Raw genomic sequence first — 27,716 nt, forward strand, 5'->3', positions numbered from 1 at the left:
CCAGCACCGTGAGAGTGAAAGATTGGGAACAAGGAGCAGGCATTCTATCATATATGATTACCCTGTCTCCCTTTCAGAAATGTTCTTATTTTTTGCCCTAGTCCTTTTGATGGGTATTATACAAAAGAACAGAATTCCGGCCTACTGGACAAGGGACCCTGTTATGCTGACACCAATATTTGGCCAAGTCATGAGACGTAATCGCTTCCAACAAATTCTAACTCGCCTCCACTTTTACGATGCTGATGATCCTGCAAATGCGAACGACACAGATGAGGCGAATTAGGTTGGTCTTTGATCACCTGAGGCAAACCTTTCATTCGTCATTTTATCCCTATAGAGACTTCGTCATAGACGAGAGTCTTGTGTTGTGGAGAGGCAATATTTCATTTAGGCAGTATATACCCAGCAAAAGGCACCGTTTTGGGTTCAAGATCTTTGTTATGTGTGACTGTAGAACTGGTTATGTGCAAGACAGTCTTGTACACCGGTGCACAGACAGACATAATAGAAGATCGGAGTATTGGACTGTCGGGAGCAGTGGTAAAGACAATGATAGAAGACTACCTTCATCGTGGTCACGTCCTCTACCTGGACAGTTGGTACACTAGCCCTTTTTTCACTCGTTATCTACACATACATGAAACGGGAATCTGTGTACCGTGAAGGTGAACCGGCGTCACATGGTCAAGGTAGGGCGGAAACTTGACAGGAATGAGGTTGTCTTCTTCAAACCCAACAACATACTTGCAACTGTGTGGAACCATAATAGAGAAGTAAGCCTCTTGTCCACGGTTCACCGCCCCTTGATGCACCGTACTGATTCCGTGGATTACCGGAGCGAGAACAGGCATCACATATGGAAACCTGAGTGCGTCCTGGATTATAACATAAACATGCGCCTGGTGAACCAGTCAGACTCCATGATATCGACGGTCGAGTGTGCCAGGACCACGATGAAGTGGTATAAGAATCTGTTCTTTCACTTGCTAGATATCACTGCTCTGAATTGCCACCACCTGCACGCCATGACAAGAGGAGTTCAGGAAACCTTTGAAGAGTTTGTGAGGGAGCTCACAAGAGAGATGTTTGCACGGTATGCTGTTGAAAGGCCCCAACATCGCACCCGCGCTGCCCCTATTGCCCAAACTCCCATGAGAATATCCGGCCGCCATTTCCCCACTCCTATCCCTCCCCAGCCAAATAGACCTAGGCCCCAACGCAGGTGTCACGTGTGTAGCAATTCCCGGGTGAGACTCACCACACAGAGGAAAGACACCCGCTATGAGTGCGTCGAGTGTGACGTGGGTCTCTATTCACCCATATTTCAGCGAGTATCACACCTTGATGCAGTTCTAATATGGTGTGAATGCGATAGGACGCTGTAACTCTGAAGTAAATGCGACAAACAGACGCTCAATGTAATTATAAGTCCTGTTGATCCGAAAATATTTGTATAAAGTGCATACGGGAATAACATAAGTGCAAAAATAGTATGTAAGTTTATAAATATGATCTGAGTGGAAACATACCTAGCGAGGGTATTTTGATGCGATATTCTGTCGCTCAGTGGAATAAATAAGGCCCGTAAATATGTGAATATTATTATGGGAAATGCAAACGGGTGTAATATAAGTTCAAAGTATTGTAAGTGCTGAAATATATTCTAAGTCAAAATATTTCTAGCAAGTGTATATAGATGCGATTTCCTGACGCTTAGTGGAATGAATAAGGCCCGTAATTATGAAAATAGGAGTCTACAAGTGGGAAAGGGTGTAATATAAGTGAAAAATTTGTATGTAAGTGTTTGAGTATTATGTTTGTCGAAACATTCATTGCGAGGGTATTTTCGCGCGATATTCTGACGCTCACTAGAATAAATAATGCCAGTAACTATGTATAGTGCAGTATAGGGGTGTAAACGTGTGTAATGTAAGTGGGAAAGTATAATTGGAGTGAAAAAATAAAGTAGAAGATGAAACACGAGTGTCTGAGATTGTGCTTGCTATGTGAATATGCGCTAGCATTTCGTTGTGGAAAGTATTAAGAATATATGGAGTAGATGGGAAGTTGTTGAATGCTGTGAAGAGTATGTACGATGGTGCGAAGGCTGCAGTGCGTGTGGATGGTGAACTAAGTGAATTTTTCTCTTTGAAAGTTGGTTTGAAACAGGGATGTGTCATGTCTCCATGGTTGTTCAATCTGTACATGGATGGGGTAATAAAAGAGGTACAAGGTAGGGTAGTGGATGTTGGAGTGGCCCTGGTGAGAGAGGATAGTGTTTGGAAACTCCCTGTACTGTTGTTTGCAGATGATACTGTGTTGTTGAGTGAAGACGAAGGGAGCTGCAAGGCTTGGTGGATGAGTCTGAGAGAGTGTGTAAGAAACGGAATCTAAAGGTGAATGTAGGGAAGAGTAAAGTGATGGTCTTTGAGAGAGGTGAAGTTAGTGAATGTACAGCGAGGTTGGATGGTGAGGAATTGGAAAATGTGAGTACGTTTAAGTACTTGGGTAGTGTGATGAGTAAGGATGGAGGTTTGGAGGGTGAAGTGCTTGAAAGGGTACAGCAGGGAAGAAAGGTTGCTGGTTCTTTGAAAGCAGTGATAAGAAACAGGGAAGTGAGCATGGAAGTGAAAATGTTGCTACATGACAGTATTGTGATACCAACTCTAACGTACGGAAGTGAAGCTTGGACATTGTTGGAAGGACACAAGTCAAGAGTGAGAGCAGTGGAAATAAATTATTTAAGAGGAGCCTGTGGAGTCACGTGGAGAGACAGGCTGATGATTGAGGATATAAAGGAGCATTGTGGTGTGGATGTGGATGTGATAGGAAGCGTTATGAGGAACACACTGAGGTGGTTTGGCCATGTGGAGAGGATGGAGGGTGAAAGACTGACGAAGAGAGTGTATGTGAGTGAGGTGGAGGGGGGAAGAGGGAGGGGGAGGCCGAGGATAAGATGGAGGGATGGGGTGGAGAGGTATATGAGAGAGGGGGGTGTGAGTTGGGAGCAGGGCAGTGAAATGGCGGGGGACAGGGAGACTTGGAGGCGATTTGTTTGTGGCCACCCCAAACGGGATTGAGGCGTCTGGCAATAGATAGATAGATAGATTTCGTTAAATACCCTCATAATGAATGTAAATAATTGAAAACATTTACAGTGGTGGGGGAAAGGTTCTATGTAAAGAAAATAATAATAGGAAAGTGATAAAACAATTGGGTATGTTGAAATACGAGTCAAAACGAGTGTGCTTAGTAAGCAGATGTGCGTTATACTTATGCTGCATGTCATCGTATTGAATGAAAATAGCTGAAAACATTTACAAACAGTAAAAATTGGTAAAATGTCATTGAAACAGAAGTATACAAGTAGAAAAAATGATATGTTGACTGATACAAGAAACTTTGCACATAGCGTGTTACCACTCGGACCCAACTCACTATGCTCAAGCAAAGGTACAATGCTTATTTTTCATATAAATGTCATTGAAATTCATTTTATTGTTATTCTTATTGTTTATTAGTTCAAATTCAATAAATGTAGAGGTGTTGTTTGTTGTTTCTCCCAATATTTCCTACCACAGAAAACGTGAGCGACTCACACGTCAATGATAGAATACGATACCTGGCGCGGGGGACCTCACCTGTTCCGACCACTTATGGACCACGGTAAGCCCTTTCTTGGTGATTTTCCTTTGTTTCTCAACAAAAGCAGAAGTTTTAGCCAAAAAAAAAAAAAATCTAAAATAGCTCGGGATTGGGGGGCGTCGGAGGTGCGAAAAATCTCGGGACGTGACGGGTTAACTCAAGCCTGCGTGGCAAGCTGTCCAAAGTTGCCATACCCAGATCAGAGTCAACCATTCATCTTGGACTGTGACGCTAGTTACCATGGCACTGGTGGAGTTCCGTCACAGAAGGATGACACAGTATGTGGTAGCGTATTACAGCAAGAAAATCAGCCCACCAGAGCAGAACTATTGTGTGACCCATAATGAGCTCTGCAGTGATGAAGAGCCTTGACTTCTTCCATCCCTACTTGTATGGGTCTTACTTCATCATCAAGATAGACCATGCAGCATTCAAGTGGCTGAAGACATCAAAGAACCCAGAACAACTGGCATGCTGGCTCAGGAAGCTGGACCAGCACAACTGTGAGGTGAAGCAATGGCCTTGGGCTGGTGAATGGCAATGCTGACAGCCTGAGTCATTGGTCTTGTGACCCAGTTTGCAAGCAGTGTAGTAGAAAAGATGATCATAGCAAGAAGTGCAGCCATATTGCTGTAACAGTGCCAGTGTCAGATGAAGATGGATGCAGATGGAAGATACAGATTTACAACCAGTGCTAGAGTGGCTGAAGTGGTGTACAGTGTAACCATCTTGGGAAGAGGTTTTCAAGTTCAGCCCTGCAACTAAGAGATACTGGAGTCAGTGTGATCTTCTTTGTTTGAACAATGGACAAGTAGATCATCAGTGGGAGTCACCCGATGGCCTCAGCAATTCGCAACTGGTGGTTCTGAAGAAAATGAGAACCCTAAGAATGCCTAAGGTTTAGCTGGGTTCCCTTTCTAGACTGGAGCTTGGACACAGAATGAGAGGGACAGGGCATAAAAACACAGGGCAACAACCTTACACATATATTAGAAAATTTTCTGCTACAGAACGGGAAGACATTTCACACAATATGCTATACAATGGGCTCAGTCTGGGTAAATAGGCAATACACGGTTTCACGGTCCTTGTATGTGAGGCTCGTTTCACAGTGAGAGGGTGAAATATTGATTTTACTGTGCACAGGATAGTTCAAGAGTCCTTATTCTGACAGTGACTCTGTTTCTATAGAATGTAGAATACATATACTGTATATTGTCACTGGATTTTACCTCTCGCTTTACACAAGATGGATATGCACTGTCACAAGAGTTATTATGACACCGAGTATTGCCTCTCGTTTTGCACAATTAGGTGGGTATACACTGTCACAAGCGTCTTTATCACTGGCACTGGAATTCACTGCTTGTATGTACTGCACAGTCCTTGCCTCTCACTTTCTGTCTGTGGGGCCTATGTATCACAATCACTGATCGGGGCAAGGGGAAGGGGGGAGGACCTGAGGACTCACAGCTGGCAGCTTGGCGTAGGTGGGGTCCCTTCAGGAGTCCCTTCGTCCCGCGGCCACGGGACAACTCGCAGGGGCGTTGTCTCTCGTCGAGGGCTATGGTTGGGCGTGGTGAAGGGCCCCTCACTGTTGGGGCCAGGGACTGGCGTCTGGCCCTCAGGGCTGGGGCCAAACAGGTTCTGGAGGTGCTCCCGCAGGTGCCTGGTGGGGGAAGGGCGTTGCCTTCATCGGGGAGGGGAGAGGTCTTGCTCCAGGGTCCTGGGGGCTCCCTCGAGGATCCGTCAGCTGTGGTCTCCTCCCTGCTGCACCGCCATCAGGGTGGGGCTGCGGCATTGCTCCTGGCAGGAGTCCATCAGGTAGGGGTCCTCCTTGGGGGCCGAATGGATGGAGAAGAACCCCAGGAATAACACCGGGCCTCTCCACCACTCCTCGGGGTGGAAGTCCTCCTCCTGGTGGTTGCCTCGGTCCTGGTGGACTGAGATGCTACCTGTGCCCCTGCCAGTAGGCAGGGCTGATTGCAGGTCGCCCTCACATTGTGAAGTCACAGGGGGCAAAGGACTTTGATGGCATCCCTCCCTGGCATGGCTACCGGACGTCACCGAGGTCCCTTGGGCAACAGATGGAGGGTGGCTACAGGCCATCCCTTCCCTGTCGGTGTGGCTACTGGCCATCACTGGGGCCCAACTTCCTGACGGGACTGCAGATGAAGCATGGCTACAGGCCGTTGCTTGCCTACGGGCACAGCTACAAGCCATCACCAAAATCCTGTATGGAGGGTGATGTGTAAGCAGGGAGTGGCTACAGACTGTCTCCTGCCTAGGGGTGCAGCTACAGGCCGTCGGCGGTGTCATGCCCTCCGAGGCAGCTGCAGAAGGAGAGGGGGCGTACCATTCTCTCCCCACGTGCGGCATCAGGCAGTCATGGGTTTTGCAGGGGGGTTCAGCAGCATCCGGAGCAGCTACAGGCCATCTCCTTCTTGGGGGCATGGCTACAGGCCGTTGCCTTTTCTGTGTGCAGCTACCGGCCGTCACAAGGGCGCAGCTACAGGCCGTCGCCTCTTTTCGAGCACATAATCATTCAGGCTTCTTTCAACACGATCCCTTTTCCCTCTATACTACGTATATTCATGTGCAACTTTGTGTTTGAAATGCGAGTTACAAATGCACAACCTCCTCTCCTGGCACACATCCTTTAGTCGCTTCCCATTATCATTTTCTCCTGGTACTCCTTAACAACCCATTATGTCATCCTCAGGACCAGTGCCTACTCTTCCATTCATATCCCCCATTACTATTACTTTATAGCTCCTGGGCATTTCTCCCAGTACTTCATCCAGTTCATCTCAAAACCTGTCTTTCTTTCACTCCTCTCTTCACACGGTGCATATGCTACAATTACTGCCACTTTCACCTTCTCAGACTTGAACCTGACATACATACACCTCGAGCTGACACATTTGTAGTCTCTCATTCCACTCTGCCACACCTCAATCAACAAAGCAACTCCTTTGCATCTTCCTCTCCCATTCATTCCCGATCTTCAATGGCTGATCCGGGTGAGGGGGGCGGCCGCCCCCCTTTCAGCTATGAATGGCGCCCGTAAGAACTGATTATTATCAAATATCAATGTCAGTAAAATTAAAATGCTATAATAATAATAATTATAATAATAATAATAATAATAATAATAATAATAATAATAATGATATATGTATATATATCCTAATTAATAATTAGGATATATGTATATAGCCTAACTATTCCATAATATATTTCAATTTTGATTAACTGTTAAAGACTGATTTGAATGATCTATATTTCAGTATTGATCAATAAGTAGAGAATGGTTAGAATCCATATATATTTTAATATTGATCAATTAGTAGAGAATTGTTTAAATCTAGGCTATAATACATTCCAATTTCAATCAATCGATAGAGATCTGTAACTGGTTTCCATCTAACACGAGTTATTGGTTACAGGTTTTAAACCACCATTAAAGTACCACAACTTGCCTCAAAATGCCTTCAAAATGCTTGTGAAATGTTAAAAGGCGTTTTGCGGTCGGGGCTTCGCCCCGGACCCCGCTGGGGGAGCTACCACACACCCCAGACCCCCTAGCTTATTGCCTCGCGCCTTCGGCGCTCGGCGCCCCTAACATTAACAAACAGCCCCCCCCTCCCCATTTTTCCTAAATCCTGGAACCGCCACTACCGATCTTCCACACTTCACACCCCTCTCATTCCTCCACTTCACACCCTTTCATGTTTGTTTCACACAATGCCATCACGTCATACCTCGCACTCTTGAACACATTCATCACTTCCACCCTCTTGCTCTCCTCATTCACACCTCTCATTCCACACGGCAATGCGAGTCTGCCCATTTGGTTGGGGCCCTGGGCAGGTATTGGCCCTCAGAGGGTCTCTGAAACGATTGCCATGATTAAGTTGATTTGGGATAGGGGAATTTGGGGTACACTTAACGCTGCCAGAAACTCCGGTTATAAGGTTACCACCCAGCGTAGTAAATAGTTTCCTGGGTACAGGGATCATATGACAGCTCTACACTGAGGGAGTGGATGATGGGCGCCCCTATGCACAATATATATATATATATATATATATATATATATATATATATATATATATATATATATATATATATATATATATATATATAATTTGATGACTAAAGATTTGGATATAAAAGGAAGGTGGAAAGAGCACTTTGAATCTGTTCTAAATAGACCAATCCCAGCTGAAGAGTACATTTTGCCAGCCGAGAGAGATTTGCAGATAGAAACAGGGGATATAACTTTGGAAGAGGTAACAAAATCTATAAAGGAGTTAAAGAATTTTAAGGCCCCAGGAGAGGATGGAATATTCCCTGAAATGCTTAAGGTGGAAAATGACGAGTTGATGAATGCGCTTTTGACTCTTTTTAATGTGGCTTGGGATGATGGTTGAATTCCAGAAGAGTGGAAAAATGGAGTGATTATAAAAATACCAAAAAAGGGAGATTTAAGTGTGTGCGGCAATTGGAGGGGGATAACTTTGACACCTGTAGTTGCAAAAGTCTTTTCCAAAATCTTGTTGAACAGAATAGAGCCAGTAATTGATAAAATTTTAAGAGAAGAACAAGTGGGATTTAGAAAGGGTCGAGGTTGTAATAATCAGATTTTTATTGTAAGGCATCTAATTCAAGAAGCTAATGAGATGAAAATGCCACTGAGTATGTGTTTTGTGGATTTTGAAAAGGCGTTTGATAGTGTTTCACGTGGATCTATGTTGAAAATTATGAGATTCTATGGTACACCGGAAAAGTTTGTAAATATTATTAGAAGCCTGCATGAAGGTACTTTTTGTATGGTAATGGTGGGTGGTTCTTTGAGTGATCCATTTCAAGTTAGGTCAGGAGTGATTCAAGGAGGAGTTCTTTCGCCATTGTTATTTGTTTTGGTTATGGATTATGTTATGAAAAAGGTTGTAAGGAGAACAGGTGCAGGAATTAATTGGAAAGAAAATAAGAAGCTGATGGATTTGGACTATGCTGATGATATTGTACTGATTTGCGGAAGTATTTACGAGATGCAGATCAGGGTGCTTGATTGTCTGGTGGAGGAAGGAGAAAAAGTGGGATTGGTAACAAATTGTGGAAAGACTGAAATTATTAATAGGAACGTGGAGAACAAAATCGATTGTGTAATTGGGAATAATGTGGTGAAGAGTGTAGAAAACTTTAAATATCTGGGAACGATTGTATCATCTAATGGATCATTAAACAATGAAACTGAGGAGAGGATTAGACAGGCTTGGCGAGCTGTTGGAATGTTGAAATCTGTTTGGAATAATAATATGCTTTCGGTACATACTAAAGTGAAAATTTACAAGTCCATGGTTAGACCAATTTTAATTTACGGGCATGAGTCATGGTACAGTACAATTGCAACAGATCAGAAAGTATTAGGATTTGGGAATGAAATACTGAGAAGGATTCCTGGGGTAAAGTGGCAAGACAGAGTTACAAATGCAAGAGTAAGGGATATTACGAGAATGGAACCAGTTAATGAATATGTGAGACTGTCTCGCTGGAAGTGGCTGGGGCATATATACAGAAAAGAAGGTAGTTTAATACAGGATGTGGAAGAGTGGACTGCTAGAGGAAGAAGAGGTAGAGGTAGGCCGAGGGAAACCTGGTTGAGGACAATGAAAAAAGAAGCAGGAGAGGAGTGTTCGTGAGACCTGAAGGAGATGGCAAGAGACAAATATTGGTGGAGAGAGTTCATTGAGGCCCTATGCATCCCGTGGGGTGCCACAGGAAATGATATATATATATTCAGAGGTGGGCATCCGGTACACACAAAGTACCACTGGTAACGGTATCGGTACTTGCCAAAAATTGTAGTGTCACTACCGGTACCGGTACAAAAAAAAAAAAGTACCAAGTACCGACTCGATACTTGGTACATGAATATAAATAAAGTAAAAAGGACAGACAAATGATAAGGAAAAAAGCACACCATTCTCCACATCACACCCAGCCACACCACACCCCACACTTCATCACACTCAGCCACTCAGGGCTTCCACGAGTATTTTTTTTACCCTAACTCCTCGTCTTGAAACGTCCTAAAATTGGACAAATTACCCTATATTCATCAAATTGACATTTATGTTGAATTTTTACTATGCTGTATGACATACCACCCACGATGATGCACCACCAGAACGTCGCGACCCCCACCCCAGGGGGAGACAGCAGAGGGGCTCCGAAGGCACACCACTACCGAGGCAGTACTACCTTGCGCCCTTATTCCCCACAATGGACCCAACCAGGAGTACGCAGTGCGAGGGCATTACCCTCCAGCCGAACCAGCCCTCGCCAGGTTAGGGGTGGAACTGAACCTTCAGTCCCAGACAGCACCCATGTGGTGGCCACTAGCCACAAAAGTGTAGAAACGGCCTCTAGCCGCTAACTATTTGCATCCCCCCATCCCCCCCCTCTGCAGGGACAAATAATGGCCATTAGCCAGACCTGTGGAGAGACGGCCACTAGCTGCTCCCCTCCTGCGGCTGCTACAGGGAGTGAGACCTTGGTGACGGCCATTAGCCACACCAGCAGGAAGATGATGGCCATTAGCCGCACTGTGCTTGCCATCTCCTCTCCTCCCAGGACCTCGGTGACGGCCATAAGCAGCACCAGTGAACAGGTGATGGCCACTAGCTGCACTCAGTTCACAGTCCTCCAGGAGAACAGGGCCCTGGCTATGGCCACCAGCTGCACACAGGACCTTGGTGATGGCCATAGCCGCGCACAGGACCTCAGTGATGGCCATAGCCACACCTGTGGACAGGCGATGGCCAACAGCCGCACCTCGCCCTCAGTCCTATCAAGAAGTCGGGCCCTGGTGACGCCCATTAGCTGCACTGACAGGAGAGGGATGGCCACCACCCTCCCTACCCCTGTTGCCCTTGGGACCTCAACGACGGCCACTAGCTGCGTCAGGGAGAGACCACCCACTACCCGTCTCCCACACCCAGTGACTTCCCCCTCAGAGGACGCCCCTTGCTCCACCTGCCCTTCCTGTGGCTTAGTGGGATGCCTCTCCTGTTCTCCCCACAGAAGCAGCCCCCTGGAGGAACTACCTTCTTTGGAGGAGGTCTGGCAAGGCCCCAGCGTGACCTCGGGAGTAATAGCAGTTCAGCCGGCACCCAGGCGAGACCACTTGTTGCCGGATTCCCGGAGGAAAGGACGCTGCATCCCACACCTGACGGCGACCTGACCCGAGGGAGACCACAGTCCTAAGGCTCCCCAAGACGCCCCTCAAACCCCCGGGCATGACCTCCCAAGCCCCAAGGGATGACGACCCTTTCTCCAGGACAGGTGCAAACAAGAACACCTGCTCTCCCTATTTGGTCCCAGTCCTAGGGACCGAACGCCCCACCGAGACCTTACTAGAGAAGGGCCTCTCTCCACACTGCCCAGCAGCCCACTCCAGACGACGCAGGCCCTGAGGATGGTCCCGTGCCCTCTAACAGAAGGCTCAACTGACGTGACCCCTCCCACACCTGGTCGACACCTGTAGGAGCCCAGGACTTCAGCAGCCCTGTCCAAACCCTCGTGTCCTGAGGTCAGCTTCTGACAGTGTACTGTACTTTGGACAGTGTATTGTGTTACAGTGTATTGTGTCCCTGTTATTGTATAAACCTTCCTGTGCTGCGATTGACTCTGCATCCAGACAGTGTATTGTGTCTTTGTCATATTTGCATTCGTTATGCTAGGTGTTTTTAGGTCGACTTCTCGTCCTAGAAACACCAGCTATAGAGCCGGGGTCCTCTTTCGAGACTGGAGCTAGAACACACAATGAGTAGAGCAGGACTTAAAAACTCTGGACAACAACCTGACACGTGTATTATCTCAACTACAACTCCAGTATATAATATGAAAGTGAGTTACACACAGTACACTATTCAGTATCAAATGTACTAGACAGACTAGAGGGCTCCGACTGGTTTGTGTGGTGTTAGTATAGTGCAGGATACTATCCAGTCGTAAGGACACTGAATGGACACTGTGCACAAGTTAAGGATAGATTTCACACAGTCTGTTACATGGGCTTGAGTGTACAATCTAAGTGTCACGTCATATACTATACGGTGATAGGGGCACTAGTTAGACACAGTACACAATATGAATATAGAGACACACTGTACACTATGCAGTCACTAGAGCACTGGTTCGGCACTATATACAAGACAAGCACTACTGTCACAACATACACTGGGCAGTCACTGTTACACTGGGCAAGCTGGAGGGCTCCGGCTAGGCTGCAGGAGCCAGGTGGCCCCAAGGTGTCGGCCAGGTGTTGGAGGGGTCCCGTCTGGTGTCCCTTCTCTTAAGGGCCATGGTACGACCCTCAAAGACATGTAGAGGTGTGCGGTACGTAGGAGGACTACTGGGCCTTGAAAGCAGGCTGTGAAGCCTATGCCCAGAGTCGGTCACATAAAAAAAAAAAAAAAAGTGATGTCGTCTGCTGCAGGCCGTGATTGGGGGTAGTGAGAGGCCCTCTGCTCGTGAGGCCTGGCTGGGTAGTCTGGTCCTTGGGGCTCGGGCCAAACAGCGCAAGTAGGTGTGCCTGTCTGCATCCACCCTGGGGAGGAGGTTGCCGTTGTCTAGGGCTGGGAAGGTCACACGCCGGGGTTACAGGGGCACTGCGGGAAGTTCGGCATCTGAGGTCTCCCTCCCATTTGGGCCGCCATTAGGGGCGGGCTGTGGCGTCACCTCTGACGGGAGTCAGTCAGCTAGTTGTCTCCCATGGGTGGCGGCTGGATGGCACACTCTCCTGGGGACAGCACGGGACCTCGCCAATCTTCTTCCAGGCAGGAAGGCTCCTCCTGCAGGCTGCCTCTGTGGCGAGGACCAGAGGAACGTCCCACTTGGCTACAGGAGGGGTGAACTGAGCAAGGGTCGTCCTCTGCTGGGGAAGTCTCAGGGGGTGAGGGACTTTGGTGCTGGGGTCTCTCCATGGCGTGGCTAGAGGCCGTCACCAAGGTCCCGTGGGCAACAGGGGGAGGGCGGCTAGAGGCTGTCCCTTCCCTGTCGGTGTGGCTAGAGGCTGTCACCAGGGCCCAACTTCCTAACAGGACCATGGGCGAGTTGCGGCTGGAGGCTGTCGCCTGACCACAGGTACGGCTAGAGGCCGTCACCAGTGTCCTGCAAGGGGAGTGACATGCAGTCGAGGTGCAGGTGGAGGCCATCACCTGCCTGCTGGTGTGGCTGGAGGCCGCCACCGGTGTCCTACTCACGGTTGTGGGTGCAGAAGGCGAGGAGGCGTATCTTTCTCTCCCCGAGTACAGCTGGAGGCCGTCATCGGTTTCTACAGGAGAGGGGAGGTTGGCAGCATTTGAGCGTCTAGAGGCCATCTTTGTTCTTATGCAGCTACAGGCCATCACTTGGCCCATGTGGCTACAGGCCATCACTTGTTTCAAGCGGCTAGAGGCCGTCTCTGTTATTGTGCGGCTACAGGCCGTCACAGGGGTGCTGCTAGGGACTGAATTTTCAGCCCGACCTTGAACCTGTCGAGGGCTGGTCCAGTTGGAGGGTAATGTACTCGGACTATGACATTCCCGCTGGGTCCGTTCTGGGGAATAAGGGCACAAGGTAGTCGGGGACATAGGTCCATACTGACTTGGCAACGCATGCACCCTCAGAGCCCTTCCGTGGTCGCCTCCTGGGGGGGGAGGATGTCGCCATGTTTTGGTGGTGCTCAGTTGCCACGGTCAGTATTTCAATACATATATATATATATATATATATATATATATATATATATATATATATATATATATATATATATATATATATATATATATATATATATATATATATATATATATATATATATCGATATATATATATATATAGATATATCTATAGATATATAGATATGAGGGCAGTACCGAGGTACAAAAGTACCCAGAAACATTCCCGAGCTACAATTCGAGTACCGCTACCAGTAGTGACACTACTTTTTTGTCATGTACCGAAATTGATACCGACAGTACATTTTTAAGCATGTTTTGTCGGTACTCGGTACCGGTGAATTTTATTTATCTATATTCATGCATAGTGTGATTGCAAAAAAAAAAAAAAAAAAAAAAGTTTTGAGGACCACGTATGGTCAGTATGGTAGTATCATTTTGAATTTGGCGCATGTAGTCTCTGCTCCGCAGTGCTTCCACTTTAGGGTAAAATACCCCATTGTAGGGTATTTTGACTATAGGGTAACATTCAAAGATATTATGTTAATGGTAAAGTTTTCTTTTAATAAAATGTTATATACAGTGTTATGCTAGGTGGTATTAGGTCGACTTCTCGTCCTAAGAACACTAGCTATGAAGCCAGGGTCCTCTTTCGAGACTGGAACTAGAATACAGTACGAGAGGAGCAGGGCATAAAAACTCTGGGCAACAACGTTACACGTGTATTATCACAAATTCAGAAACAAACAGATACAATACTGAAATACCAGCCGTGGCAACTGAGCACCACCAGGACATGGCAACCCCCCCCCAGGAGGCGACAATGGAGGGGCTCTGAGGGCGCGCGTATTGCCAAGGCAGTATGAACCTATGTCCCCAACTACCTTGCACCCTTATTCCCCAGAACGGACCCACTGGGAATGTTGCAGTCTGATTACATTACCCTCCAACCGGACTAGCCCTCGACAGGTTCAAGGTGGGGCTAAAAATTCAGTCCCTAGCACACCCCTGTGACACCCTGTAGCCGTGCAATAACAGAGACTGCCCCTAGCCACTCAGATCAAGTGATGGCCTCTAGCCGCACACACAACGTATTGTCCTGTAGCCGCACAATAACAGAGATGGCCTCTAAATTGGTGACGGCCTCCAGCCGCACTCGGGGAGGGAAAGGTACACCCTCTCTCCTTCCGCAGCTGCCTCTGGGAGTAGAACACTGGTGATGGCCTCCAGCCACACCAGCAGGCAGGTGACAGCCTCCACTCCCACCTCGACTGCACATCACTCCCCTTGCAGGACACCAGTGATGGCCTCTAGCTGCACCCATGGTCAGGTGACAGGATCCAGCCGCACCTCGCCCACGGTCCTGTTAGGAAGTCGGGCCCTGGTGACAGCCTTTAGCCACACCGACAGGGAAGGGACGACCTCTAGCCGCCCTCCCCCTGTTGCCCACAGGATCTCAGTGACGGCCTCTAGCCGCCCTTCCCCTGTTGCCCAAGGGACCTCGGCAACGGCCTCTAGCTGCACCGGGTAGTGACCCCAGCATCAAAGTCTCTCACACCCTGAGACTTCCCCAGTGGAGGATGACCCTTGCTCAGCTCACCCCTCCTGTCACCAAGCACGACTTTCCTCCTATTCTCTCCACAGAGGCAGCCCTCAGGAGGAGCCTTCCTGCCTGGAAGAAGCGTGGTGAGGCCCCGTGCTGTTCCCAGGAGTGTGTGCCATCCAGCTGACGTCCGTGGGAGACGACCAGCTGACAGCCTCCCACCGGAGGCGACGCCATAGCCCGACCCTGATGGCGGCCCAATGGGAGGGAGACTGCAGATGCCAGACTCCCCATGATGCCCATGTAACCCCATGACGTGACCTCCCCAACCCTAGATGATGGCGACCTCCCTTCCAGGGTGGGCGCAGAAAAGTGCACCTACTCGTGCTGTTTGGCCCGAGCCCTGAGGACCAGACTACCCAGCCAGGCCCCACGAGCTGAGGGCCTCTCACAACGCCCGACTGCAGCCTGCAGCCGACGTCACCTTTGAGGGTCGTCCCATGGCCCTTAAGAGAAGGGACACCAGACGGGACCCCTCCAACACCTGGCCAACACCTGGGGGCCAACCGGCTCCTGCAGCCTAACTGGAGCCCCACGGCCTGCCCAATGTAGCAGTGACTGCCCAGTATACTGTATATTGTGACAATAGTGCTCATGTTGTATACAGTGCCGAACCAGTGCTCTAGTGACTGGATAGTGTACAGTGTGTCTCTATATTCATATTGTGTACTGTGTCTAACTAGTGCCCCTATCACTGCATACTATATGGCGTGACACTTAAATTCAAAATGCATACTCGAGCCCAAGTAACAGACTGTGTGAAACCTACCCTCACCTTGTGCACAGTGTCCGTTCAGTGCCCCTACAACTGGATAGTATCCTGCACGATACTAACACCACACAAACCAGTCGGAGCCCTCTAGTCTGTCTAGTACATTTGATACTGAATAGTGTATTGTGTATAACTCACATTCATATTGTATACTGGAGTTGTAGTTGAGATAATACACGTGTAAGGTTGTCCAAAGTTTTTATGTCCTGCTCTTCTCGTTGTGTGTTTTAGCTCCAGTCTCGAAAGAGGACCCCGGTTCTATAGCTGGTGTTTCTAGGACGAGCAGTCAACCTAAAAACACCAAGCATAACATATATATATATATATATATATATATATATATATATATATATATATATATATATATGAAAAGATCATATTACATCTCTTGTAAAATCTGCTTCCAAGAGATTGGGTGTGCTAAACCGACTCCGTTCCTTCTTTACCCCCGCACAATTGTTGACTCTATACAGGGGTTTTATCCGCTTCTGCGTGGAGTACAACTCTCATGTATGGGGAGGCTCCTCACATACAGCTCTTCTCAATAGGGTGGAGTCAAAGGCTTTTCGCCTCATTAACTCTCCTCCTCCTACTGACTCCCTTCAACTTCTGTCTCTTCGCCGCACTGTTGCATCTTTATCTCTTTTCTATCGCTACTTCAATGGTCACTGCTCCTCTGAACTGTCTGCATGCATTCCTCCACCTCTACGATGGGCGCGTGGTACCCGTCTAGCAGAAACTCTAATCCCTTTTCTGTCCATCTCTCTAATGCAAGAGTTAACCGTTACTCCCAGTCCTTCATTTATGCAACAGGTCAACTCTGGAACTGTCTCCCTCTGTCTGTATTTCCTGCTTCCTGTGATCTCCAGTCTTTCAGACGTAGTGTGTCTGTATTATAATTACAAATCATAATAGATAGATAGATAAATAGATAGATAGACAGCCCTCTGCGAGCATGGGAAAAGGAAATGAGGTTGCAGGTTACACTGAGGAAAGCTGACGACAGCGGCCAGTAAGGAGATGATGCAGTTAGCTGTCAGCAGTCCTCTCGTGAACAAAGACCTAGTGACCACACGCACATATACACACATACTCACACACAGGCTTCTTAAAACTTTCCATCCACGAGGAACACACGTGATACGTCTCCTGTTTCACCAGAATTTAGGAAAGAAAGCTTAGAAGGAGACAGGCCTCAGAGGAGACAGGTCACGGGGAGAAGGGCTTGGCAATTTGAGAGAGAGAGACAGATAGCGAGACAGGGAGGTAGCTACCCGGGACTTATACTTCGTTCCGTGTAAGAGACTTGTTAATATTTCCAAGACAAATAAAAATAGTCCCATACTATTCTTTACCTCTCCTGTCACTACATGACAAATGGGAAGCTACTCCAAGATATAAAAACCGCTCGTCCATAAATCTAAAATATATATACAACTCAACCACAAAGGAACCAACACAGTCTTTTATGACAAAGTCATTTATGACATTTGGTGGCAGCGATCGTATACGAACCTCGTCTACGAATCAACATTGAATTCCTACAAAATATCAAGATTAACAACAAAAAGAATACCTCTCACAACCAACAACTTACAACCAGCTCCTGACACTTCTCACCAACCAGCCCCCTCCGTCTCCCTGATCATCATGCTGATGCAGAGGTGAATAGATCACACGACGCCTTGCAAGTAGTTTAACAAAACATTGATACGATCTTGCAATTTCTACGACGAACCAGCGAATCTACGGACATCGTCTCCGAATTAAAAGCAAATTTCTACAAAAGCAGGCGAAACTCTACAAGATTAGCTTCAGTTCTACAGTGAATCCCTACAAAATACAGCCTACAATGCAAATAGTCTACAAGTCTACAAAACAACTCTATAATCTTCACGTAACTTCCAGCAGCAACAAGAAGAATATAAAACAAAGCGAGTAAAGAAGAGGGAAGACCAAAGCAACAAACACACCACTCTCTCCCGCCTGACGCAGAGGTCAAGACACGCAGCAAAACACCAGAGCCACATTTATAACGCGACTTACTCACCCTTCTCCACCCAGCTTAAGCATCGCTACTCAGTATTCACCACAGCTACCAGTGTGGGAAGCCGACGTCACCATGTGCTGAGACGATAACACGCCAATCAACCCGTGAAGAACAACGCTATCACCACGTGCAACACCACTCACACCATTTCCTCCACGGTAAAAATTAGTGAGTTACATAGTTACTTCATTTATACAATACACAGTGATAGACAATAAGCTTCTGCACAAACATATAAAACGTGCTGTATAGTTACAGCTTAAATACACATACTTACTTCAGTTATCTGCATAACTCAAACACTAAATAATCACCAACAATAAATATTCTACACTGTATATATATTCATTCATTTATTATAACATTTATTTACTACCAACGAGTGTTACCATTTATACCTACATAAAATACGTGTTTCATATATACAACTATACATTATTACATCTACAAAGTAATAAAGAAAATATACCATCACAGTTACTCAGTGAGCAATTAAAAGAACTGCATTAAACATTTATTAATTAAAACTACCTAGTGGAAACATATAAATTAAGTTACAAGGTAAACTAGAAAAAAAAAAAAAAATGGCCAACACAAATGACGTTAGCAAGAGTGAACATCTTCAACACAATCGTGAAGACAATGATTTCCACACAGTGCTGACACACATATTACCCACGATAGGTACAAGTGAACAACAAGTCAGTGTATATAGTTAATACTGTATATATGTATATATATTTTTTATATAAAATAACAAAATATGGGACTATATAATATCATTTTCAGTAATACCTGTCCAATATAAACTAAACTTTACAAAAGTATCCCAAGGAAATTAGCCAGTAATTATGCAACCATGAACAACATGGAAAAAGCGTACACAAGCGAAGAAAAACAAACTATAGAAAATCAATACATACAAAAAAAAAAAAAAAGAAAGAAAGAAAGAAAGAAAAGTGAGAAAGAAAAAAGAGAAATAGAGTAAGATCACATAACAAACAAATGAAAATAAGTGTAAGTGTTACTACATATGTCAAAATACCACATAAACTACAAACAAAAAAGCAAATTGTTGTCTCCACAAACAAGTGGCATGGCACATCATCACTATCATCGACCGCAGCATATGTTAGGACTGCAATTATTACAATTATGTAACTCCATATTATAATTATGTAACGACAAACGATTACATTATGTTACACTTGCTACAATTATGTAACTACAAACAATACTACAAACAATATGTACCAATTTATGTGACAGTTGCATTAACAAGATGTAACTTTTATGTAACTTTAACTACAATTATGTAACTACAAACGATATGTAACAATTATGTAACGACAAAACAGTTGCATTAACAAGATGTAACTTTTATGCAACTTTAACTACAATTATAAGGCCAAGACACTTATAACAGTTGCATTAACAAAATGTAACTACAATGATAAGGCCAACACAATTATGCATTAACACAATATTTTGTAACAATTCATAAAATGTTACAATTATGTAGTACCACAATGTTAGTACAATATTATGTCATACAATTATAGCACAATTCTGTATTACCAGTATCATCATACAAGTTAGGTGAAATATTAGACATTACTAAAGTGATAACTCTATGTAATGTATAACCTAGCAGTATTACCATTGCACAATTATATGCGTACGTCTGTTGTACATGCACGTCTTACAAAGTGTTATACAACAACCATTGCATTTATTCAAATATGTATACAACTTGTTTAAAATGTAATATTACTGAATAATCACTATTTACTATGAATACTATATGTATACAATATTCATACAATTATGTTACTTTTACAATATTATGTATTTCACTTAATTAGCTTATAAGTTCATTATAATGTGTATATAATGTGTATTAATATGTTAGGACTATTAACTGTCGATGGTACGCCATTTTCGCGCGGCCGAGCAATGTATTATAATTACAAATCATAATAGATAGATAGATAAATAGATAGATAGACAGCCCTCTGCGAGCCTGGGAAAAGGAAATGAGGTTGCAGGTTACACTGAGGAAAGCTGACGACAGCGGCCAGTAAGGAGATGATGCAGTTAGCTGTCAGCAGTCCTCTCGTGAACAAAGACCTAGTGACCACACGCACATATACACACATACTCACACACAGGCTTCTTTATGACATGTCCAGGCATCTTGAAATGATCAGATCTTGAATTTGGCTCTCTCTTGTATTTTGTTTTTCTCTTGGAAGGAACAATTTTGCGGGCTTGTTGCCTTTGGTTCCTTCTTCCTCACATAAATATATATATATATATATATATATATATATATATATATATATATATATATATATATATATATATATATATATATATATATACAGTGGGCTCGCACAGTGTGTGAAAGATTGGGCGGTGCACGAGCTTGCGCACTGGAAATTCACGTACTAGGAATACATAATCTTATGGGAATAATTACATATGGGCGGTATCCCCTCATACCTGGATATTTTTTGGCCCTTAGAGACATAATAAAGGTCATATGTTTCAGACATTGTGCTAAAGCTATAGCTACAATAACAAAATATGGGTAGTCACCTTAACAACAGTAGACAACAGACCTGATGACCTTAAATAACAGGGGTTCCAAGGCACGGCAATGCTTACAGCGCCGCACTTCCCACCGCACCAACACTTCCCTCCACAGACTCCTCTTGAGCACCTTCCCCAGGAGCATCAAAGTCACTCACTTCGGCCATACACCCTTCAAAGGCCAATGCTGACACTTCTGACATTGCATCCTCTTCATCCTCAACAGGAACAGGAGCAGACAATGTCGATGTTTCCGCAATTTCACCAACTTGAGCCCGCTGTGTGTAGCTTGTTATGAGCGTCTGTCTTCTCCTGTTTATTTCTTCCCTGTGCCTGTCTGTGTAGAAACGAAAGAGTTTGTCAATACCAACCAGAAGTTCCTCTGTTCTTAGGTTGCTCACTTCCTGTTCCTCCACCTCTTCCTTGAGCTTATCCACGGCAGCAAGGATTTTGCTAATGTTTGACTTACACAGCTCAGTCCTGCCTTCCATCACGCATCAACATGACAACACGTGACGCGCTGTGTGAGGGGTGGTCGCGCACTAGTAGAAAATGGCATTTTTGAGCCATTCCTTGCCTCTGCCTCGCGTTCTATGCGGTAAACTCGCACATTGAAGGGTTTTTGGTTATGATTTTTTGCGAGCCTACTGCATGTATATATATATATATATATATATATATATATATATATATATATATATATATATATATATATATATATATATATATATATATATATATATATATATATATATATATATATATATATATATATATATATATATATATATATATATATATACAGAGCCTCTGTGGTACCGTGGCAGATTGTGCATTTCGTACACTGGTGAACCAGGGTTCGCGCCCCGCCAGGGTAATAAACTTTGGGAGTGTTCACCCAGCCACGTACTGCATTGGCGGACACAAGGGGTGCTGTGGTTGAACCAGTGTCGCATACTAGAAAGTATGCTTGCACCCAGTCGGCTTGCACGGGCCGATTACACTTGGTTCACAGACTACACACACATCCAAAGCCACTCCAACGCAACAATTACACTTACAAGCACTTCTCACCCTACATACAATCTCTACCAGACAGCCTAAGCCACTTGGTAGAGGTACATTGGCCGTATCGTCCCGACTTCGGTCGGGATAGGCCTGTCCTGCAGTGGATATTCAAACGGCTGATGATGATGATGATGATGATGATGATGATGATTATATATATATACTGTATATATATACAGTATATATATATATATATATATATATATATATATAGATAGATAGATAGATAGATAGATAGATAGATAGATATAGACAGATAAATAGATAGATAGATATAGACAGATAGATAGATATGGATTATATAGATATATATATTATATATATATATATATATATATATATATATATATATATATATATATATATATATATATATATATATATATATATATATGAAATACCTACACGACGGAGTGAGCCCGATACCAGCACCTCAGAAGGAGAGTACAGGGAGGTGACCACACTCCACAGGGAGATGACGGGGAGGCTTTTTCACCTCACGAGCCTTCCAGGCAGGAAGGACGTATCGCTCCAGTGACCCGATACCCCTCTTCCCCACAGCCAGACCACGGGGCAGTGTGCAGTTTGAGTGCACTACACTCCGGTGGAGGAAGCATTTGCCAGAATTGGGGTGGGACTTACAACTATCAAGTCCCAAGCAAGCCCTTGGACGCTGTGACCACTGGATCAGCCTTCACAAGAGGAGAGGTCTCCACTGGAGCCTCCAGTCTTTTTTTACCCCAGGGGACTAGCAGCACAGTAGCATCCACCGGATCTACTGTGGGTGGAGTAACCACCGGTTCTCCACCCTCTGCCATCCACCTTTGGGAGCCAGCACGTCGACACGTCTCACAGACGACCTTCGCCGGAATTCCGCAGGAGGAAGGTGGGCCCAGGGGTAGACTCCACCAGAGCTACCTATGCGGGACAGACCACCGGTCATCTCCCAAGCTGCCCCAGCCACAACGGCCAGAGGACAGACTCCACTGGAGCCGCGGCCTAGGCCAGGAGGGCCCGCTGGGTCACCCCCTCCTGTCGTCCCCGGGACAGGTGCCCCAGTCCCTACGGCAGAAGGACAGACTCCACCAGAGCTACAGCAGTAGCGAGGAGAGCCCACTGGGCCTCTCCTTCCTGCCGTTGTCAGGTTTAGCGGCACCTGAAGGAGTGCACTCAGGTCCTCCTTCCACCCATGTCCCGAGTAGGAACTCAGGCAGTGCCCACCGGGTCTGTCTGGCCGAAGGAGCATCCTCTTGGTCTCTCATGCCCTGGTCCGGAGCTCCAGCAGGGCCCGCCAGGCCCGCCAAGTCGGGAAGCAGGCCACTGGTCACTCCCCCCTCCGCAACCTCCCAAGTTCCTACTGAGGGCAACGCCTCTTGCTCTGCCTGCCCTTTCCGTGGCAGAGCGAGGCGTCCCTCTCCCCGTTCCTCTCCCCCGGAGAGTAGGAACTGCTTCCCTGTAGGTACCCCATCACAAACCAGCAAGGGCGAGACGATCCTGATGTCAGGTGTCCTGTCACTGCAGCTCCTCCCCCACCACCCACAGGCACTGCCAGACTCCCCCTGAGTGAGAGGCTGCAGTCCACTCCTGATGGCCTCCTCCCCCAGGTGAAGCTGCAGTCCCCGGAGCAAATGGAGCACCTCCAATGCCTGCCATAGCCGCCAGACCTCTCTCGGTGTAGGTGGCCACTACAGCCGCCCCTGCTGGACAGGATCGTGGCCACACTAGGGCGCCGCCTAACCTGCAGCCGACCCTTGGCCTGGGCCTAGTCAGGTCCGCCCCTAGGACTCCGACCATGATGAAGGGCTGGCGCCATGCTGCGCACCTCCTGGCCCTATTTGGCCCTAGCCCCGAAGGCCCCACCTCTCTCAGGGCCCCTACAGAAAGAGGGCCGCCCACCACACCGCTCACCAACTCTCTTAGGATCCCTGGCGACCTCGACGACGACCTACATCCGGAATATACTACTGACGGCCCGCCCCCGATGCCCGGCCACCACCTGTGGCTACCGGAGTAGGGGTCTTCTCCCCAGCACGCCCTAGCGCCCCTTTCCACCTGTACCCATGAGTAGAAAGACCCTGAGGTCATCGTTTGTCCCCTAGTAACGTAAAGACCCGATCCCCAGTGTCTCCAGTGCTACCCATCCCCTCTCCTCTTCCCCCTCGCTGAATCAGTGAACTTGCCACCCCAGGGGAAACCCACGTTGACTACGTATAGTGGTATGAGGCGAGAGGCCATGGGTCATCCCCCGATGTGAATCCTCCCCCCAGTGCAATACATGATGGACTCCCTCTCAGCATCAGTGCCATGCCCACTTGTCCCCGTAATTGTCGTATGCCCATCCCAGAGACTGGGCTGATTCTGTATACGCCGAGTGCATATACTTAAGATATACTCACTGTGACTGGTCCACGTAGAGATACTGTGTAACAATAGTTTTCCTCCATCCTTGTCACACGAGTAGACAATAAGTGATATATTCTTCTGTTCTCTGTCACGCGGACGTAGCATAAGGTAGCTATATCGTCCATGTCAAACGGATGTGTATAACTAGCATAGGGTGCTGTCTTTGTCACGCGAATGTGTATGGGAATGAGAATATACTTCCGTCTATGTCACGCGCTGTGTATACTGAAATAGACTGTATCGCGAATGTTATACACACGGGGACAGAACACACCTGGTATATTGTATGAGATATATGTGTATTACTGTGTGGGAATTGTTCTGCATAAGTAGAGACATACCACTGTGTGTTGGTCAAACTCTATATGAACAAGGTGGAGATATTTAGTGTAGAATAGTCTTCTGTGCCGTATTAATATTCTGTATCATTTAGGTTTGGTCACGGACTGTAGTGTGTACTTGATTATTGTTAATATATATATATATATATATATATATATATATATATATATATATATATATATATATATATATATATATATATATATATATATATATATATATATATATATATATATATATATATATATATTGGGGAGGCGGTGGCTCAATCGGTAGAGAGTTGGTCTGCAGTCCTAATGGACCCGGGTTCAGATCCCGCTGGGGCAGGGAACAGTTTAAGGATTTGAATTTCATAAATATCAGACTTTACTGATCTACCAGAAGACCCGCCGACATGTAAAAATACCCCCGCTAATACCAATACACCAGTCCAGTATGAGACAGCCCTAGCATGTATTCAGTATGGACGGTATGAGACAGCCCTAGCATGTATTCAGTATGGTTGGTAGCATGTATTCAGTATATATATATATATATATATATATATATATATATATATATATATATATATATATATATCCCTAGCATGTATTCAGTATGTATGGTAGCATGTATTCAGTATATATATATATATATATATATATATATATATATATATATATATATATATATATATATATATATATATATATATATATATATATATATATATGAGAAGAGTGGAGAAATTGTAAGATAGTGAGAAAATGACAGTATAAGAGCATAATGGAAGAAAGATTGGGAAGGTATGAGCTAGAGCAGATGGAAGGGGTGGAAGACGTATGTAAGATATTTACGGAAGAGATAGGCGCAGCGTGTGAGGCGGTTTGTGGAGTGAGGAGGAGATGCAAGGGTGTGCAAGGGACAGCATGGTGGAATGATGAGGTGAAACGAGCTGTGGAACAAAAGAAGAAGGCATATAGTGAATGGTTAGCGAGTAGAGGTAGGGGAGAAGATGAGAGAGAGAAGAGAGAGGTATATGTGAGCAGGAGAAGGGAGGTTAAGAGACTGGTGAAGGAGAGTAAAAAGAAAGTGGATGAAGAGTTTGGGAGGAATCTGAGTGTGAAATGGAGGGAGAGTAAGAAATTGTTTTGGAAGGAGGTAAAGAAAGTAAGGCAGTGTGAAAGGGGAAATAGTAGGGGAGTGAAAGATAGGAATAATAGATTGTTGGTGGAGAAAAGAGAGAAACTGAGGAGATGGAAGGAGCACTTTGAGGATTTGTTGAGTGTGGAGAGTGAGAGCAGTGCGAGTAAAAGTGGTTGGGGAATGGCTGGGAGAAGAAGAGATGAGAGGAGGGAGGAAGAGATCAGTAGGGCGGAAGTAGTGGAAGCGATGAAGAATATTAAGCTGGGAAAGGCCCCAGGAATTGATGGAGTGTGTGGTGAAATGCTTAGGTATGGGGGTGAGATTGTTGTGGAGTGGATATGGAAATTGTATAGATTGGCTTGGGAAGAGGGAAGGGTTCCAGAGGACTGGAAATCAGGTATAATTGTTCCTTTATACAAAGGAAAAGGAGAGAGAGAAGTATGTGGTAACGATAGGGGTATTTGCCTACTTAGTGTGACTGGTAAAATATATGGTAGAATACTCATTGATAGGGTTAGGCATATGACAGAGGAGCTAGTTGGAGAAGAACAAGGGGGATTTAGGAAGGGAAAAGGGTGTGTAGATCAGATATTTGTTCTAAGATGTTTAGTGGAGAAGTATCTAGAGAAGGGAAGGAAAGTGTATGCTACCTTCATGGACTTGGAGAAAGCTGATGACAGAATGGATAGGCAAGGTATGTGGCAGGTATTAAGAATATATGGAGTGAAGGGGAAATTGTTGAGTGCTGTGAAGAGTATGTACGAGGGAGCTAGGGCTACGGTGCGAATGGATGGTGAGCTGAGTGAGTTCTTTGATCTCAATGTGGGACTGAAACAGGGTTGTGTGATGTTTCCATGGCTGTTGAATATATACATGGATGGGGTTGTAAAGGAGGTGCAGGGTAGGGGAGTGGATGTGGGGGTGGCTCTAATGAATGAGGGTGAGATTTGGAAGCTTCCGGTGTTGCTGTTTGCTGATGATACAGTACTGTTGAGTGAAGATGAATGGGAGTTGCAAGGTTTGGTGAATGAATTTGGGACAGTGTGTAGGAGGAGGAATCTGAAAGTTAATGTAAACAAAAGTAATTTATGGTGTTTGAGAGGAATGAAGTCACAGAGTGTGCAGTGAGGTTGGATGGTGAGGATATGGAGAATGTGAGTGCATTCAAGTACTTGGATAGTGTGATGAGTAAGGATGGAACTTTGGGGGATGAAGTGCGTGAAAGGGTACAGCAGGGAAGGAAGGTTGTTGGTACACTGAAAGCAGTGATGAGAAATAGGGAGGTGAGTATGGAAGTTAAGAAGTCACTGCATAATAGTATTGTGATCCCTACCCTGATGTATGGAAGCGAGGCATGGACCTTGCAAGAGGGGAACAAGTCAAGAGTGAGAGCAGTGGAAATGAGTTACTTGAGAGGAGCATGTGGAGTGACGTGGAGGGACAGGTTGATGAATGAAGAAGTGAAGGAACGTTGTGGGGTGGATGTGGATGTGGTTGAAAAGATTAGGAGAAATACACTGAGGTGGTTTGGACATGTGAAGAGAATGGAGAATGAAAGACTGACTAAGAGGGTGTATGTAGGTGAGGTGGAGGGAGGGAGAGGGAGAGGTAGACCGAGGATGAGGTGGAGGGATGGAGTTGAGAGGTATATGAGGGAGGGGGGGTGAGTTGGGGGGAGGGTAGTCAAATGGTGGGTGACAGAGCGACTTGGAGGCGTTTTGTCTTCGGCCACCGTTTGTGGGATTAAGGCGTCGGGCTATAGATAGATAGATAGATATATCATCCGGACCTCCTTTCCCGCCCAAGGGCAGGGTGTGGAGTAGCAATGTCCAGACAGCCTAAAATTGCCGAATCCAATGGGCCACGCTTCCATTCACTCATCATTCAAGCCCCCGGAATCCTGGCTCTATCGGATACACCAAAAACATTCACCACTTTCTGTAGCTTCACATATCGTATCCGACAGAGTCAATCCAGACGCTGTTACGTTAAAAAGGGGTGCCAAAAATCCCTGATCATACATATCTCCTCACAAAATTCATCCAGCCAGCTCGATCCCGTGTCAGTTCCCTAGCCTCGCCGACTTCCAAACCTCTCTTCCTCACACATTCATCCTACATATCTCTCCATCTTCTCCTTGGCCTACCTCGCCTCCTCCCTCCTTCGAATTCGCTCAGATATACCTTCTTCACCACTCTCTCTCTCTCTCTCTCTCTGTATATATATATATATATATATATATATATATATATATATATATATATTGGTATGCTAGGTGTTTTTAGGGCGGCTTTCCGTCCTAGAAACGCCTGGCCTGCAGTTGGGTTCTTTTCTAGACCAGGGCTAGACCACAAACATAATGGGAACAGAGCATAAAAA

This window comes from Coenobita brevimanus, chromosome 98 (assembly GCF_032717465.1).
Source record: "Coenobita brevimanus isolate Jiangsu-jjx chromosome 98, ASM3271746v2, whole genome shotgun sequence".
Lineage (NCBI taxonomy): Eukaryota > Metazoa > Arthropoda > Malacostraca > Decapoda > Coenobitidae > Coenobita > Coenobita brevimanus.